This window comes from Lissotriton vulgaris, chromosome 7, assembly GCF_964263255.1.
Source record: "Lissotriton vulgaris chromosome 7, aLisVul1.2, whole genome shotgun sequence".
Lineage (NCBI taxonomy): Eukaryota > Metazoa > Chordata > Amphibia > Caudata > Salamandridae > Lissotriton > Lissotriton vulgaris.
The window spans coordinates 526,762,159-526,773,947 of NC_141695.1; the positions used below are offsets into that span (position 1 = coordinate 526,762,159).

Sequence of the window (11,789 nt, forward strand, 5' to 3'; positions counted from 1 at the left end):
TATCTGTCTGTCTATCTATCTATCTATCTATCTATCTATCTATCTATCTATCTATCTATCTATCTATCTATCTATCTATCTATCTATCTATCTATCTATCACCCTCACTCTATCTATCGTCCTCACTCTATCTATCGCCCTCACTCTATCGCCCTCACTTCATCTATCTATCACCCTCACTCTATCTATCTATTTCCCTCACTCTATCGCCCTCTCTATCTATCGCCCTCACTCTACCTATCGCCCTTACTCTATCTATCTGTCTAGCTATCTATCGCCCTCACTCCTATCTATCTATCTATCTATCTATCTATCTATCTATCTATCTATCTATCTATCTATCTATCTATCTATCTATCTATCGCCCTCACTCTATCTATCGCCCTCACTCTATCTATCACCCTAACTCTATCGCCCTCACTCTATCTATCGCCCTCACTCTATCTATCGCCCTCATTCTATCTATCGCTCTCACTCTATCTATCGCCCTCATTCTATCTATCGCCCTCACTCTATCTATCTATTGCACTCACTCCATCTATAGCATCACCACAGCATCACTCAGCACCACCACAGCATCACTCAGGGGCACCACAACATCACTATGCGCTACCACAGCATCACTGAACGTCCAGCATCACTTGTTGCCACCACAACATCACTCAGCGCCACCACAGCAACAATCTGTGCAACCATTCAACAACAACTGGTTCAAATATGTTCTCTCAATGTTTCAAGCTTTATTACAAATGTCCCAAAAATATGTTAATATTTCACTTCTGTTCTTGGATTTTCGTCACAATAAAATACGCTGAACATAATCTTCACAAAAGCTATTTACAAAGGTTTAAGCTATTGCCATTATAAATTACAATAACTTTTATTTAAGTATTAATTATTTAAAAAAATCAAAAGCCATTGTTATTTGTAATATCAATACATCTAAGTCACGTAAATACAACACATATTTCATTACAAATGCTACAGGTGTCACATTTGCGAAAGTTATAACTATTGGCATTGTAAATGACAAAGCTATTAATTTTGCTATTTTCAAAACCAACACATGAATAAAAAAATTGTCATTTACAATACCAATAGCTCTAACTTTCCTAACGCGAGACCTATTGCATTGCAAATGCTTGTTTACTATGGGGATAGTCGGTAGTGGGAGCCTTTGAATAAGTGGTGTGACCGGCATTTAATGTGTCCTGGTTCACACAATGTGCTCAAGTGGCGAAACTGGGATTACAAGACACGTCTCGTGGTTTGGGTTTGTCAGCAATCCAGGTGAGAATTGAAATCGTCAAGAATACTAAAACTGGGACATTGAATGATAAAAGGTGCCAGAAAGGAACACATGACGTGGGTAAAACCTAATCTGAGGCCTGGGGGAGGCAGCTGTGCCTGAAATGGCATTTGTTTCACATTTATAGCACAACTCTACCAAGATAAGGTGTCGGTGCTCTTACACAACAGCAGAATTTGGGCAGGTTTGGGCAGCGGGCAGTGAGGAGAGTAAGATGCAACCAGTGAGAGCAAGGGAGGGGGATGCATTTTTCAATTCTCGCCTAAGGCGGCAAAACACCTAGAAACGGCCCTGATCCTGCCCCAAAATACCATTTAATTTCTTTTTTACATGTATGCATAGTATGACCCCGTAGACAATTACTTTTCAAAAGAAATTCATACATTTGCAGAAGAGTATCTATACACAATTTATGGGGAAAGACCCTCCAGCAATGCTCCTAATCCATTCTGGAGGGCACAGGGCAAGCAGGGGGCTACTAGTCCTCAGCCTGAAGGGTTATAGTCGATCCAGTCCACTTCCGGTCTCTATTCCAACCAGGGCCGGACTGGAATGGCAATAGCGGGCACCGGGTGTTTCCCCGGTGGGCTTCCAGGGTGGGGGCTGTTTTTGCTGTAACAAAATCGTCCTGAATCGGCTTCAGCAAACAGCTTGGGCGCCCCCCCAAATCCCTCCCACCTTCTATTTATGTATTGTACAAGTTGCACACTTACACACAAGCATACATGCGGAACCAGGCAACTCTCAGTCACAATTACATAAAAGTCTTTAGATAGTGTACAAAGTGTACCCAGCACCTATTGTATCATCCACTACAGTGGCAATGTAAAACATAGGTTCAGGTCTACATGTCTAGCCTGACTGTAGTAGTGTAGAAACTGCAATTCTAAATCTCTAAATAAAGCTTTTTGATGGACCAAAGTATCCCTTTCAAATATTAATTATTCACCCCTATATTGGCCTTGTCACCACAAGGCAGAGTGTATGGCACTTAAAGTCAATGCCCTTACAGTGACTAGCACTAAAAATGTACATTTCACTGTGGCAGGCCTAGCCGTCCAATGTAGAAATCAAGAATGCAGATTAAAAATGTTAATACTGTTTCTCGGGAATGGGACTAGCTCGCAAAATATTTAACCCCTTCAAAGCAGAAACCCATGGGGGATCCCAGAAAGCTATACATTTCTGAAAAGTGGAGAAAAGTCTGAATTCATCAGGGGTCATTTGTGTGGATGCTTCAAGGTTTTCCTATCAAAAGTAACAGTTGAAATAACAACATTTTGAAATTGAGTTGAAGAAACCCAACTATTTGTGCCTACATTTCTATCTGTAACTTCTTGTAACTGTGGCAGATTTTCGAAAGTAATATACTGTTATGTTTGTTGGATACTACTGGTTGCTGGGTTCTATAGGGATTGTAGGTTCACCAAGGACCCCAGGTACCCACAGCCAATAACTGAGCTGCACCTTGCAATGGTTTTTGATTGTGTACCAGGTATACAGCAATTCATTTGGTAAAATTTAAAGAGTGATAAATAGATGTCAAGGAAAACTGCATTTATAAAATGGGCTGATGATATGGAGTATAGAAACAGTGGCTATTTTGCACATCTATGAATTTGTAGGTACCCATACTCGCATGTGAATTACCAGGCACTTCTCTAAATGACTTCTTTCTTACACGCTGTCTTACATTTGGAAGGTGCAAATACAGAGAAAGACAAATGGTAATAACTCTTGTTCTACTATTCTGTGTTCCTCTAAGTCTCTCGATAAAAATGGTATCTCACTTGTGTGGGTAGCCCTAATTCCCGTGACAAAAAACAGCCCAAAACGCAACGTAGGCACATCACATTTTCCCACTGAAAACTGACCCTTTTTTTGCAATGTGCAACTCAGCATTCCCCCAACTCTTCTGATAAAAATGGTACCTCAATTGTGTGGGTATGCCTAGTGCCCACAACATGGAAGAGCCCAGAAGGTATTGTGTCAACATCAAAATTATCTATCACAAGACAACCAGGTTTTGCAAGGGAGTCACCTGCATTTTTGGTCCTGGGCTCGGCGGCTGTCAAGGGGCTGCTCCCAGACATATACATTTAAAACTCCCTGGTGTCCACATGTCGCTCCCTGTAATCACCATTATAATAAACATTCCTGGCTTCTAGTGGGTTTTGACTTCCCTGGAGGACAGATTGGCTGAAAAAATAGATGAATTTGCCAGCAGGAAGAGCTGAAACACAGATATTTCTACCCCCCAAGGGAGCAATCCTTTGCCTAAGGGGTCAGCCCCCAACAGCAGCCAAAGAAATCCCTGGGGGTATAGGGTTATTGATTCCTGCTCTAAACTGGCACAGGTAGATCGGGTCCATTGGCCATATTTGGAGCAAGTCCTGACTAAGGCGGGGATAGGAGTGAAGTTTCGAACCTGGGTCCTGAATTGTTACACCTACCCATGGCGACCGAACGAGTCAACGAGTGCTTCTCACCCAGTTTGCCCATTGAACGGGGGACGCGGCAGGGGTGCCCATTGTCGCCTCTGCTCTTTGCGCTCTATATGGAGCCGTTGGCGCAGGCAATGCGAGCAGACCAGAGAGTAAAGGGGATTAAGTTTGGTGCATAAGTGCATAAGATCAGCTTATATGGGGACGATGTCCTCCTTTCCCTGGCCTCCCCTAGTGATTCTCTGCCAGCCTGTGTTGAGATTCTGGAAAAGTTTGCTGGTGCGGCGGGCTTTAAAGTTAACATGATGAAGTCGGTGGCGTTGGACCTCTCACTCGAGGGGCACACCAGAGCTTACCTGCAGGAACACTTCCCCTTCCGCTGGGCGTCTGGGGCTGTCCCGTACCTGGGGATTCAATTGGCGGCCTCATTGCAGGACTGGGTACGTATCAATTACGCCAGGTTTCGTCAGACACTACGTACGGAATTGGGCAGATGGAGATACCTCCCGCTCTTGGCTGGGCAGAGTAGCTGCCATAAAAATGACCATTCTTCCACAAATCCTGTACATATTCCGCGCCATTCCGCTTCGGCCCACCGAGGGTTGGATCTGCCAAACACAGTCGGAGCTCACCCAGTTCATTTGGAACGGTAAGCATCCAAGAACGAAGCTTAGGTTGGCAATGTTGCCGCCGGAGAAAGGAGGCTAGGTCTGCCTGACCTGATGCTCTATTATCAGGCGGCCCAACTACGGACCCTGGTGGAGTGGAGCAGGTGGGAGTCAGAAAAACATTGGCTCTTTCAGGATCAGGCAGTGGTGGGCCGCCCGTTACAGGAGGTTCCTTTCCTCCGTAGACAGCACCGACCTCCCAACCTGTATGCCTAGTTTATCACGAGAGTCCCATTGGAGGTATGGGACCAGACCAGCACGAAACACGACTTGACGACATTTCTGTCTCCCCTTATGCCGTTGTTGGAGAACCCGGATTTTAGGCCTGGGCGAGACATCCAAGGTTTCGCCCGGTGGCGCCCAGCGGGATGTAGATTTCTGTTCCACTTATATACGGGGGAGAGAGAGGCACCCTTCGAGAATTTGAGACTGGAGTATGGCTTGCCGGAAACAGAATGGCTTCGATATCTGCAAGTGCGTCACTGGGCACTCAATGCCCAAGTCAGGGAAGGGGCAGATCGGAAACTCAGTCCTTATGAATATGGGCTAATTACGCGGTCGGCGGATAAACGGCTCATATTGGACTTATACCGCATGCTACTGGATCGGTACTCGCGTGTTTATAACTCAGGAAGGGCCCGCTGGGAGAGGGAGTTGGGGCGGGTGTTAAGCACCAAGGAATGGGAGGGCATCTACTACTGAGCTAGGCACTCCGCCTATCATATGGGGTTGACAGACACCTTCACTAAATTGGTGACATACTGGTACTACACGCCTGAGCGGTTACACGAGATGGATCACACAAGGGAGGTCTCCTGCTGGCGGGGAAGTGGCGAGAGGGGTACGTTGTCCCATCTGTTGTGGGAATGTGTACAGATTCAGTGGTACGGGAAGATGGTCCGTGATGAGATAGATGCACACTTTGACACGGAAGTCCCAAGGTTGCCTACGTATTGCTAGGTTTGCCTAATGCTATCACCTACCCGTTGAAATCACGCAGGGGTAGACTGATCCCTATTGCTTTGGGCTCCGCCGTTCAGAACGTGCTGGCCTTTTGACGCACCCAGCATATCTCCACATTCCAAGGTTGGTTGCATCGCCTTTGGTCAGTTCTGGGTATGGAAAAGTTATCACTAATCAAGGCAGGGGAAGGGGCCAAGTATGCGGACTGTGGCAGCCGTTCTTGTCCCTGCTGGCTACAGAATTTAGAGAGGTGACATGCCCCCGATATTTGCGTTTGTGGCGCTTGTCACAGGTCGGTTCCTGAGATGCTTTTAGTGGATGGATGTATCGACAGAGGGGGCTCTGGACCTGGAGCGTGGGTGGTGGTCGGGGGGTAGGCAGTGGGGTGGTGTGGGGGTGGGGGCGGGGGCGTTGGATCTTGTTTTTGGTTTTTCTTCTGAACATAGGCTCGTTCATGCAGCAATGTTAGGCGTGGAGGGAGCTTTGTAGGTAAACTGGGCTCAATAGACGGTCTTGTCACTGTGTTTCCTTTCCATTTTCCTATGTATGGCATGTCTTGCGACTCATGAGATGTCCTAATGGCTATATGCGAGCTGTTTTTTCAATAAAAAGATTTAATACTAAACTGGGACAGGTAAAGGAAAAACTCTTTCATTCCCTCTGTCTGTTTTTGCCTCCACCAAACCCCCAATTAGAAGGACTTACAAAACCCATCCTTTCTGTTGGACGCGCTGGAAGCAAATGGTTTTCAAGGTGTCCCTGGCTGCATTTAATGACATTAGCACTCCGTATGCACACCAACGCCATCAGATCACCCCGGGGGGTGGGGTGGGGGCGGGTTTGGGGTGGCAGTGTAAGGTCCTCCTCTGCCATCACTGGTGAGGGGGTGAAAAGGGGCGGCCCACAGGACAAAATGGTTCTGTTCTGAGCACACACTCAATGCGGCTGAGGACAGAACCGTTCCGTTCTCAACACACAGGGGGGTTAACAACTTTTTCAAAATGATAGAAAATAAAATCCAATCAATGATGATGTCGGATTTGTAATAAATGTTAAGGTAAGTAACTTTCAGAAAGTTCCTAGAGGCTAAATTTGCTCTGCCATTTCTGCCAGCCAGTAATTAAAGCCCTGAACAGGCATAAAACATGTACAAAAGACCTAGCAGGAGAAAACAACAGCCTGACCTAGATCTGCAGAGACAGCTCCTCTGAAAGAAAATGCAAGGAGAGGCTCAGAGCCGCCTTTTTGACATTACAATGCCAAAATCCTGCTTGAATGATGGCCAGTGTTCCCCGGTTGTACTCAGGAACATATGCTCTGCTGGTTAGGGCATGCCTGGACTCATTCCCACCCACTACCTAGTGCATGGCATTAATGTGGCTTCTCCAGACACCCCCTTCTTATTTGTACTTTTATCATGATCTAAATACAGGTATATAGCCTATATATAGACAATAGTCTCACTTTCCGGTCACCAAGTCCAGCAGTGTTGTTCATGTTTCTACCTGCTGTAACTCACAGTCTCTAAATCCCCACCTCTATCTTTGCCTGATAATACAGTTAAAAATTGAAAATAGAAAAGGGTGGGGTTGGATGTTTGTGGATATGTTTGAAGAGAGTGATGGGAACCATCTATTCTAATAACAAAAAAACCTAGGGGTCTCAAAGCAGAGGAATATAGTAAACCTTCAATAAATTTTAGAATAAATCTAAACAACAACAGTTGAAGTGGGATAAGTACCAATTAAACAGCAAGTGTATCAGTGATTGTGGATAGAACCCGCTCAGTTCATAGGATACCCATCAAAGTGTTGTATGATCAATTTTATCATCTGGTCATCCCTCAGAGGTAACGAGTCTCTAGATCATTGAGACGAAGTATTACCCTGTAAGAGAGCGGGGTCACTGCTCACAAGCATGTGATGACCAAACAGATCTAGATCAATGGGTAAGAGTGCAGTGCATAACAAAAAAGTGGTGAGTTAAAATAGGATAGAGAACAAATAGTAAACAAATTTAATGAGAATATTGCCTCTTCCTAAATTAAAAGAACAGTGCAAGGGTGCAGTGTGGAAATAATCTACTGCATAATAGCCAACATGTTTCAGCCTCAGCGGGAAAGACCCAAGGCTTTCTTCAGGGCCTCTGTTCGTAACATTGCTACTGCAAAATGTGAAGGCAAATTTTGCTAATGAATGTAATATATACGAGTGAAAAGGATACAAACAATTGATTCTTGCTCCTCCGTGTATGTGGATCCTAATCGTGATCCAGCTATACCGGGGAAAGGACTTCACCTCTCCTGGACTCAAACTCAGGTTTAAATGAGGCCACGCTATCTCCGTCGTTACCTCATGCAGGTCCCAAGTTTGGGGGAGGCTACTTTCACATTTTGCAGTAGACTCTAAAATGTTTATCTGCAGTTGTTACACCTGCTTTTACCTTCATTCTTAACACCTGGCATTGTCTTTAGTGGATGGAATTTTTTTTTTTAAAGAAGTCAAAACCTGAACCCCGGGTTGAAGCTAACTATAAACGCATCTTTTTTTGCCAGCAGTAATTAAAATTGGTGAAAAACTCTGGCTCATCAGCTTTCTAAACATCTTGAAGAGAACCATTTATTAAACGGCAGCCAGAAGAGTTTAGCTAGATTTAGCCACTGGGACTATTTGTATTGCTGTATTGAATGATGTCGGGTAAGATTACAACTATGCCATTTCCACCTGCCTCGTCCTAATATTGCAGTTGTGTCATTCAAACAAGGATTCGAAGAAAAATATTTTTCCTATTCTGTGCCACTTGAAAGCTTGTGTTGATAATGCTCCTATATTATGAACTAAGACACTTCATGACATTTAGAATATGACAATATGGTTTGTCATGAATTTCAGGAATAAATTCTACGAGGCTCACTGTAAGTGACTCTGGTTGTCAGTTTCTCGAATGATCCATTATATCCTGCTCTGCTTTGTCCACAGAGCCTATTATAAAACAGGACTCATGCTGCTTATCTGTTTGCTTCCAGATGGAAGTATAGGTTTTTAGTATATTTAGTGGGTGACTTAGGCACTAGATGCAGGGCAGGTGGGAATTTTAGAAGAAATCAAGCTGAAATTATAGATTGTGACTTTTGCCCTTTGGTGACGGAGTACTATCACCTGAGTGATAGCTTAGGTATCAGACCTGGTTACACTGAGAGATAGCTCATCTATGTGAAGCTTAAACATATAACTTATGTCTAACCAGAGCCATAGTTATGCTGGCTAAATAATACACAGCTCGATCTATTTCTCAGAGTTCATTGTAAGACAGATGCAGAATTTTGCTTTAGTGTATGCCTTGCATGTTTTTCTCAAGTATAGTGTCTATGCAAAGGCAGTGCACCAACACTTCCATTGAGTGGAAATTGCATTGCTGTGTTCTGCCTCTTCAAACTAGTGTAGCATGGAAGTAAAATGCGTTTGAAACGTTAATCTGCTGCCAAACTAAGCCTGTGTCTCTCAATAGAAGCATAACTCTGATTTTGTGTAGAATATGTTACCAATGCAGAGACACTTCCTAATGAAAACACAACTTTGTGTGCTACTTGTTCCATTGTTACAATGACAAACTGGTAACCACATTGTCTACCTTGTGTCTCTCTTGTGCCCCATTGAACGTTGCCCCTCTCTCTATTAGCCAGACTAATTGCTAAAATTAGTACAGACATTTAAGAACAACCATTATAGAGAACAGGTCTTTAACTGATCCAGGTCCATCAAGGTCTCAGACACATTAGTAATTAAAAACAGACATTGACACAGGTCCCCATCAGGCCCGATATATATGTGTTTAACCTAACTGGCAAAACGCTGATAGCTTTCTGGACAATGAAGGTAAAATCATTACTGATTTAGTTCCAGTATATATTTCACTTTCTACTTAATCTTGCATTCCCTAAGACCGTTACATACTTCCAGGTAACATATTAGTCTTGTTAAGTGCATACTCTAAACTGAGCCGCTTCCAGGTGTTTTTAATGTGTCACAAATAACTCTAGAATTTAAACTGAAGGCATTGCAATTTGCCTGTCAGTGTGTCACATATTCCAGTTATAGTTGTGATTATGTGCAAATGTGTGTGAAGGAAGTACATAGTTCTCACAATTTCGACAAAGCAAAAGTTAAAGAAAATGAAATGCAATGCTTACAGGTGAGTGGATGCATTATGTGTTTAGGGATGGTGAAGTGAGGTAAATGCAAAGAAATGCAATCAAGACCAAGTGAAGAGAGGGTGCTGAAGATAAGAGAGTTGAGGTCTAAGATATGCAGATGGACCAGGTTTGAAGCGAAAAGGGCTCACATGTCTAACATAAAGTGAACATAACAGGAGTGATTAAGATACTCTGAAGACCACTCTACAGACCTCAATATTATGTAATCCACAGTCTTCAATTTATAAATTGAAGCATTTTCAATAATATGAATAACAAAATTATTCGTATTACTCTTTTATCTTAGACAGCTAACAACCATTGCTGAATGTAGAACCAAAATACCGGTCAGGTGACACACTATGGTAACTACAAAAATTAGTTTACTTGTTTACGTCACACACATGGGCCTCATTAGGATGGAGGATTTTCCGCATCCTCCTGGCCAGCGGAAGCCATCGCCGGCCCGGAGGATGCGGAAAATCCAGTGCAGACCCACCAAAGACCCACCGCCACATTAGGATGGCTGGCGGGTCCTGGTTTCCGTCCGCAGCCTTTCCCGCCGCGGTTGGCTTACAACCGCGGCGGAAAAGCACTAATATGGTGATGGTGTCTCTCAGACACCGTCAGCCAGATTAGGATGGGCTCTGAGAGATGCTTTTCCGCGGCGGCTTTTCCGCCGTGGAAAAGCATGTGTAACTTCACTGCGGGGGCCCGTGGCTGGCCCCCTAGGTGAAGGTGGGGTGGGGGGTGCACATGGGGGGTACCTATGGTACCCCCCTGCATTTGTATTCAGAAAGCGGCAGGCGTCGCGCGGTGCCTGCCACTTTTTGCATACAAATGCAATGCGTGCATTTTTAACATTGCTGCGGGTGCAGCTTGAAGCTGCACCCGCCGCAATGTTAAAAATAGAGGATGTGACCGCCAGGGTGGCAGCCACATCCTAATTGCACAGGAGGGACCTCGCAGCCCATGCGGAGGTTCCCTCCTACTTTATGGTGGCGGACTGACTCAGGTTCGTCCGCCATCATAATGTGCCCCATAATTACATAGGCAACGCCCCTTTGAGATTCTCCCTCAACCCCCACTTTTTTTTATCCCACGTAAAGCCTTGAAAAAGGATATGGTCATTCTTCTCCAAGGAATTTGGGAGAAATTTATAACAAATGTTGTATTTTATAATGCACATCGCCCTTGCAGGATTAAAAAACAACAGTTATTATTATTTTAGAGGAATTAACACTTTATGTGCTGGAGGCTTCAAAACACATGAATATCTGTATTATGCTGTTATTATAACATATGATTTTAAGAGACACTATTTCGGTTGGAGTGACCTCTGCAGGGCAGAAAAATTAATAGGGGGTAGTATTGCCTTCTCATTGGTACTCACTTAACACCATCGATGCTCATGACGAGCTGAGCTCGTCATGAGCCATGGAACGCTCACATGCGGGGATAATTCCCCTGCTGTGCTGAGCGTTCCACGGGAACGGGTGTACCTGTGACGAGCTCAGCTCGTCATGAGCATGCGGGCGCTGTGCGTGCCCCGCAGCACAGTGGGGGAATTGCCCCTCGCAGTGAAGGGCCTATTCAATCTCAGGAGGAATGAAATATATATGATAAATCATACCCAAGACTTACAAGCCACACATTCCAAAACAAGGTCCATTAACCTACTGTGGTCAATATTCTGAGACCTATATATGTGTACGGCCTCAAACAAGCATAAGTTGCAATGTCCCGATGGTCAGACTGAAAATGTATCTTGAGTCAACAGTGAGACAGGAGCGACTTTTCAAAGATGGAATTACAATTATTTAGTGAACTCATTGTTTTTCACTGAAGAAGTGTTCAGAGTCCATCTTGAAATAACCTTATAACAACTGGTTCCCCTTTTTATAGCTTTGAGTAACCCATATCAGGTTTGACCAATATGTTTAAAGTGCACAATGTATCACTCTATTTTCTTGTATTGGCTCTAAGGATAGTTCCATCCCATGTTTGAAGTGTTAACTCCACTTCCATTGGTTAACTATATAACCCTCTCCCCTTCATGATGTTTGCGTGTAGTTGCACCCCTAGGTGGGACTCTGCTCACCTGTATGGGCCAGCTACCTATGAGCCCTTTTAATTTGGACTGTTTGTTTGCACTATGTTTCGGTGAATTTGAAACATCACTAGATATGCCACATCAATTGTGGCCTTTCGAA

The 11,789-nt window shown here is 44.2% G+C and overlaps 1 protein-coding gene across 1 annotated transcript in view; it reads left to right on the forward strand.

Moving 5' to 3' along the window:
• Nucleotides 1-11,789, forward strand: part of TRIM16 (tripartite motif containing 16) — a 147,678-nt gene that overhangs the window by 133,682 nt on the left and 2,207 nt on the right. The window lies entirely within an intron of this gene.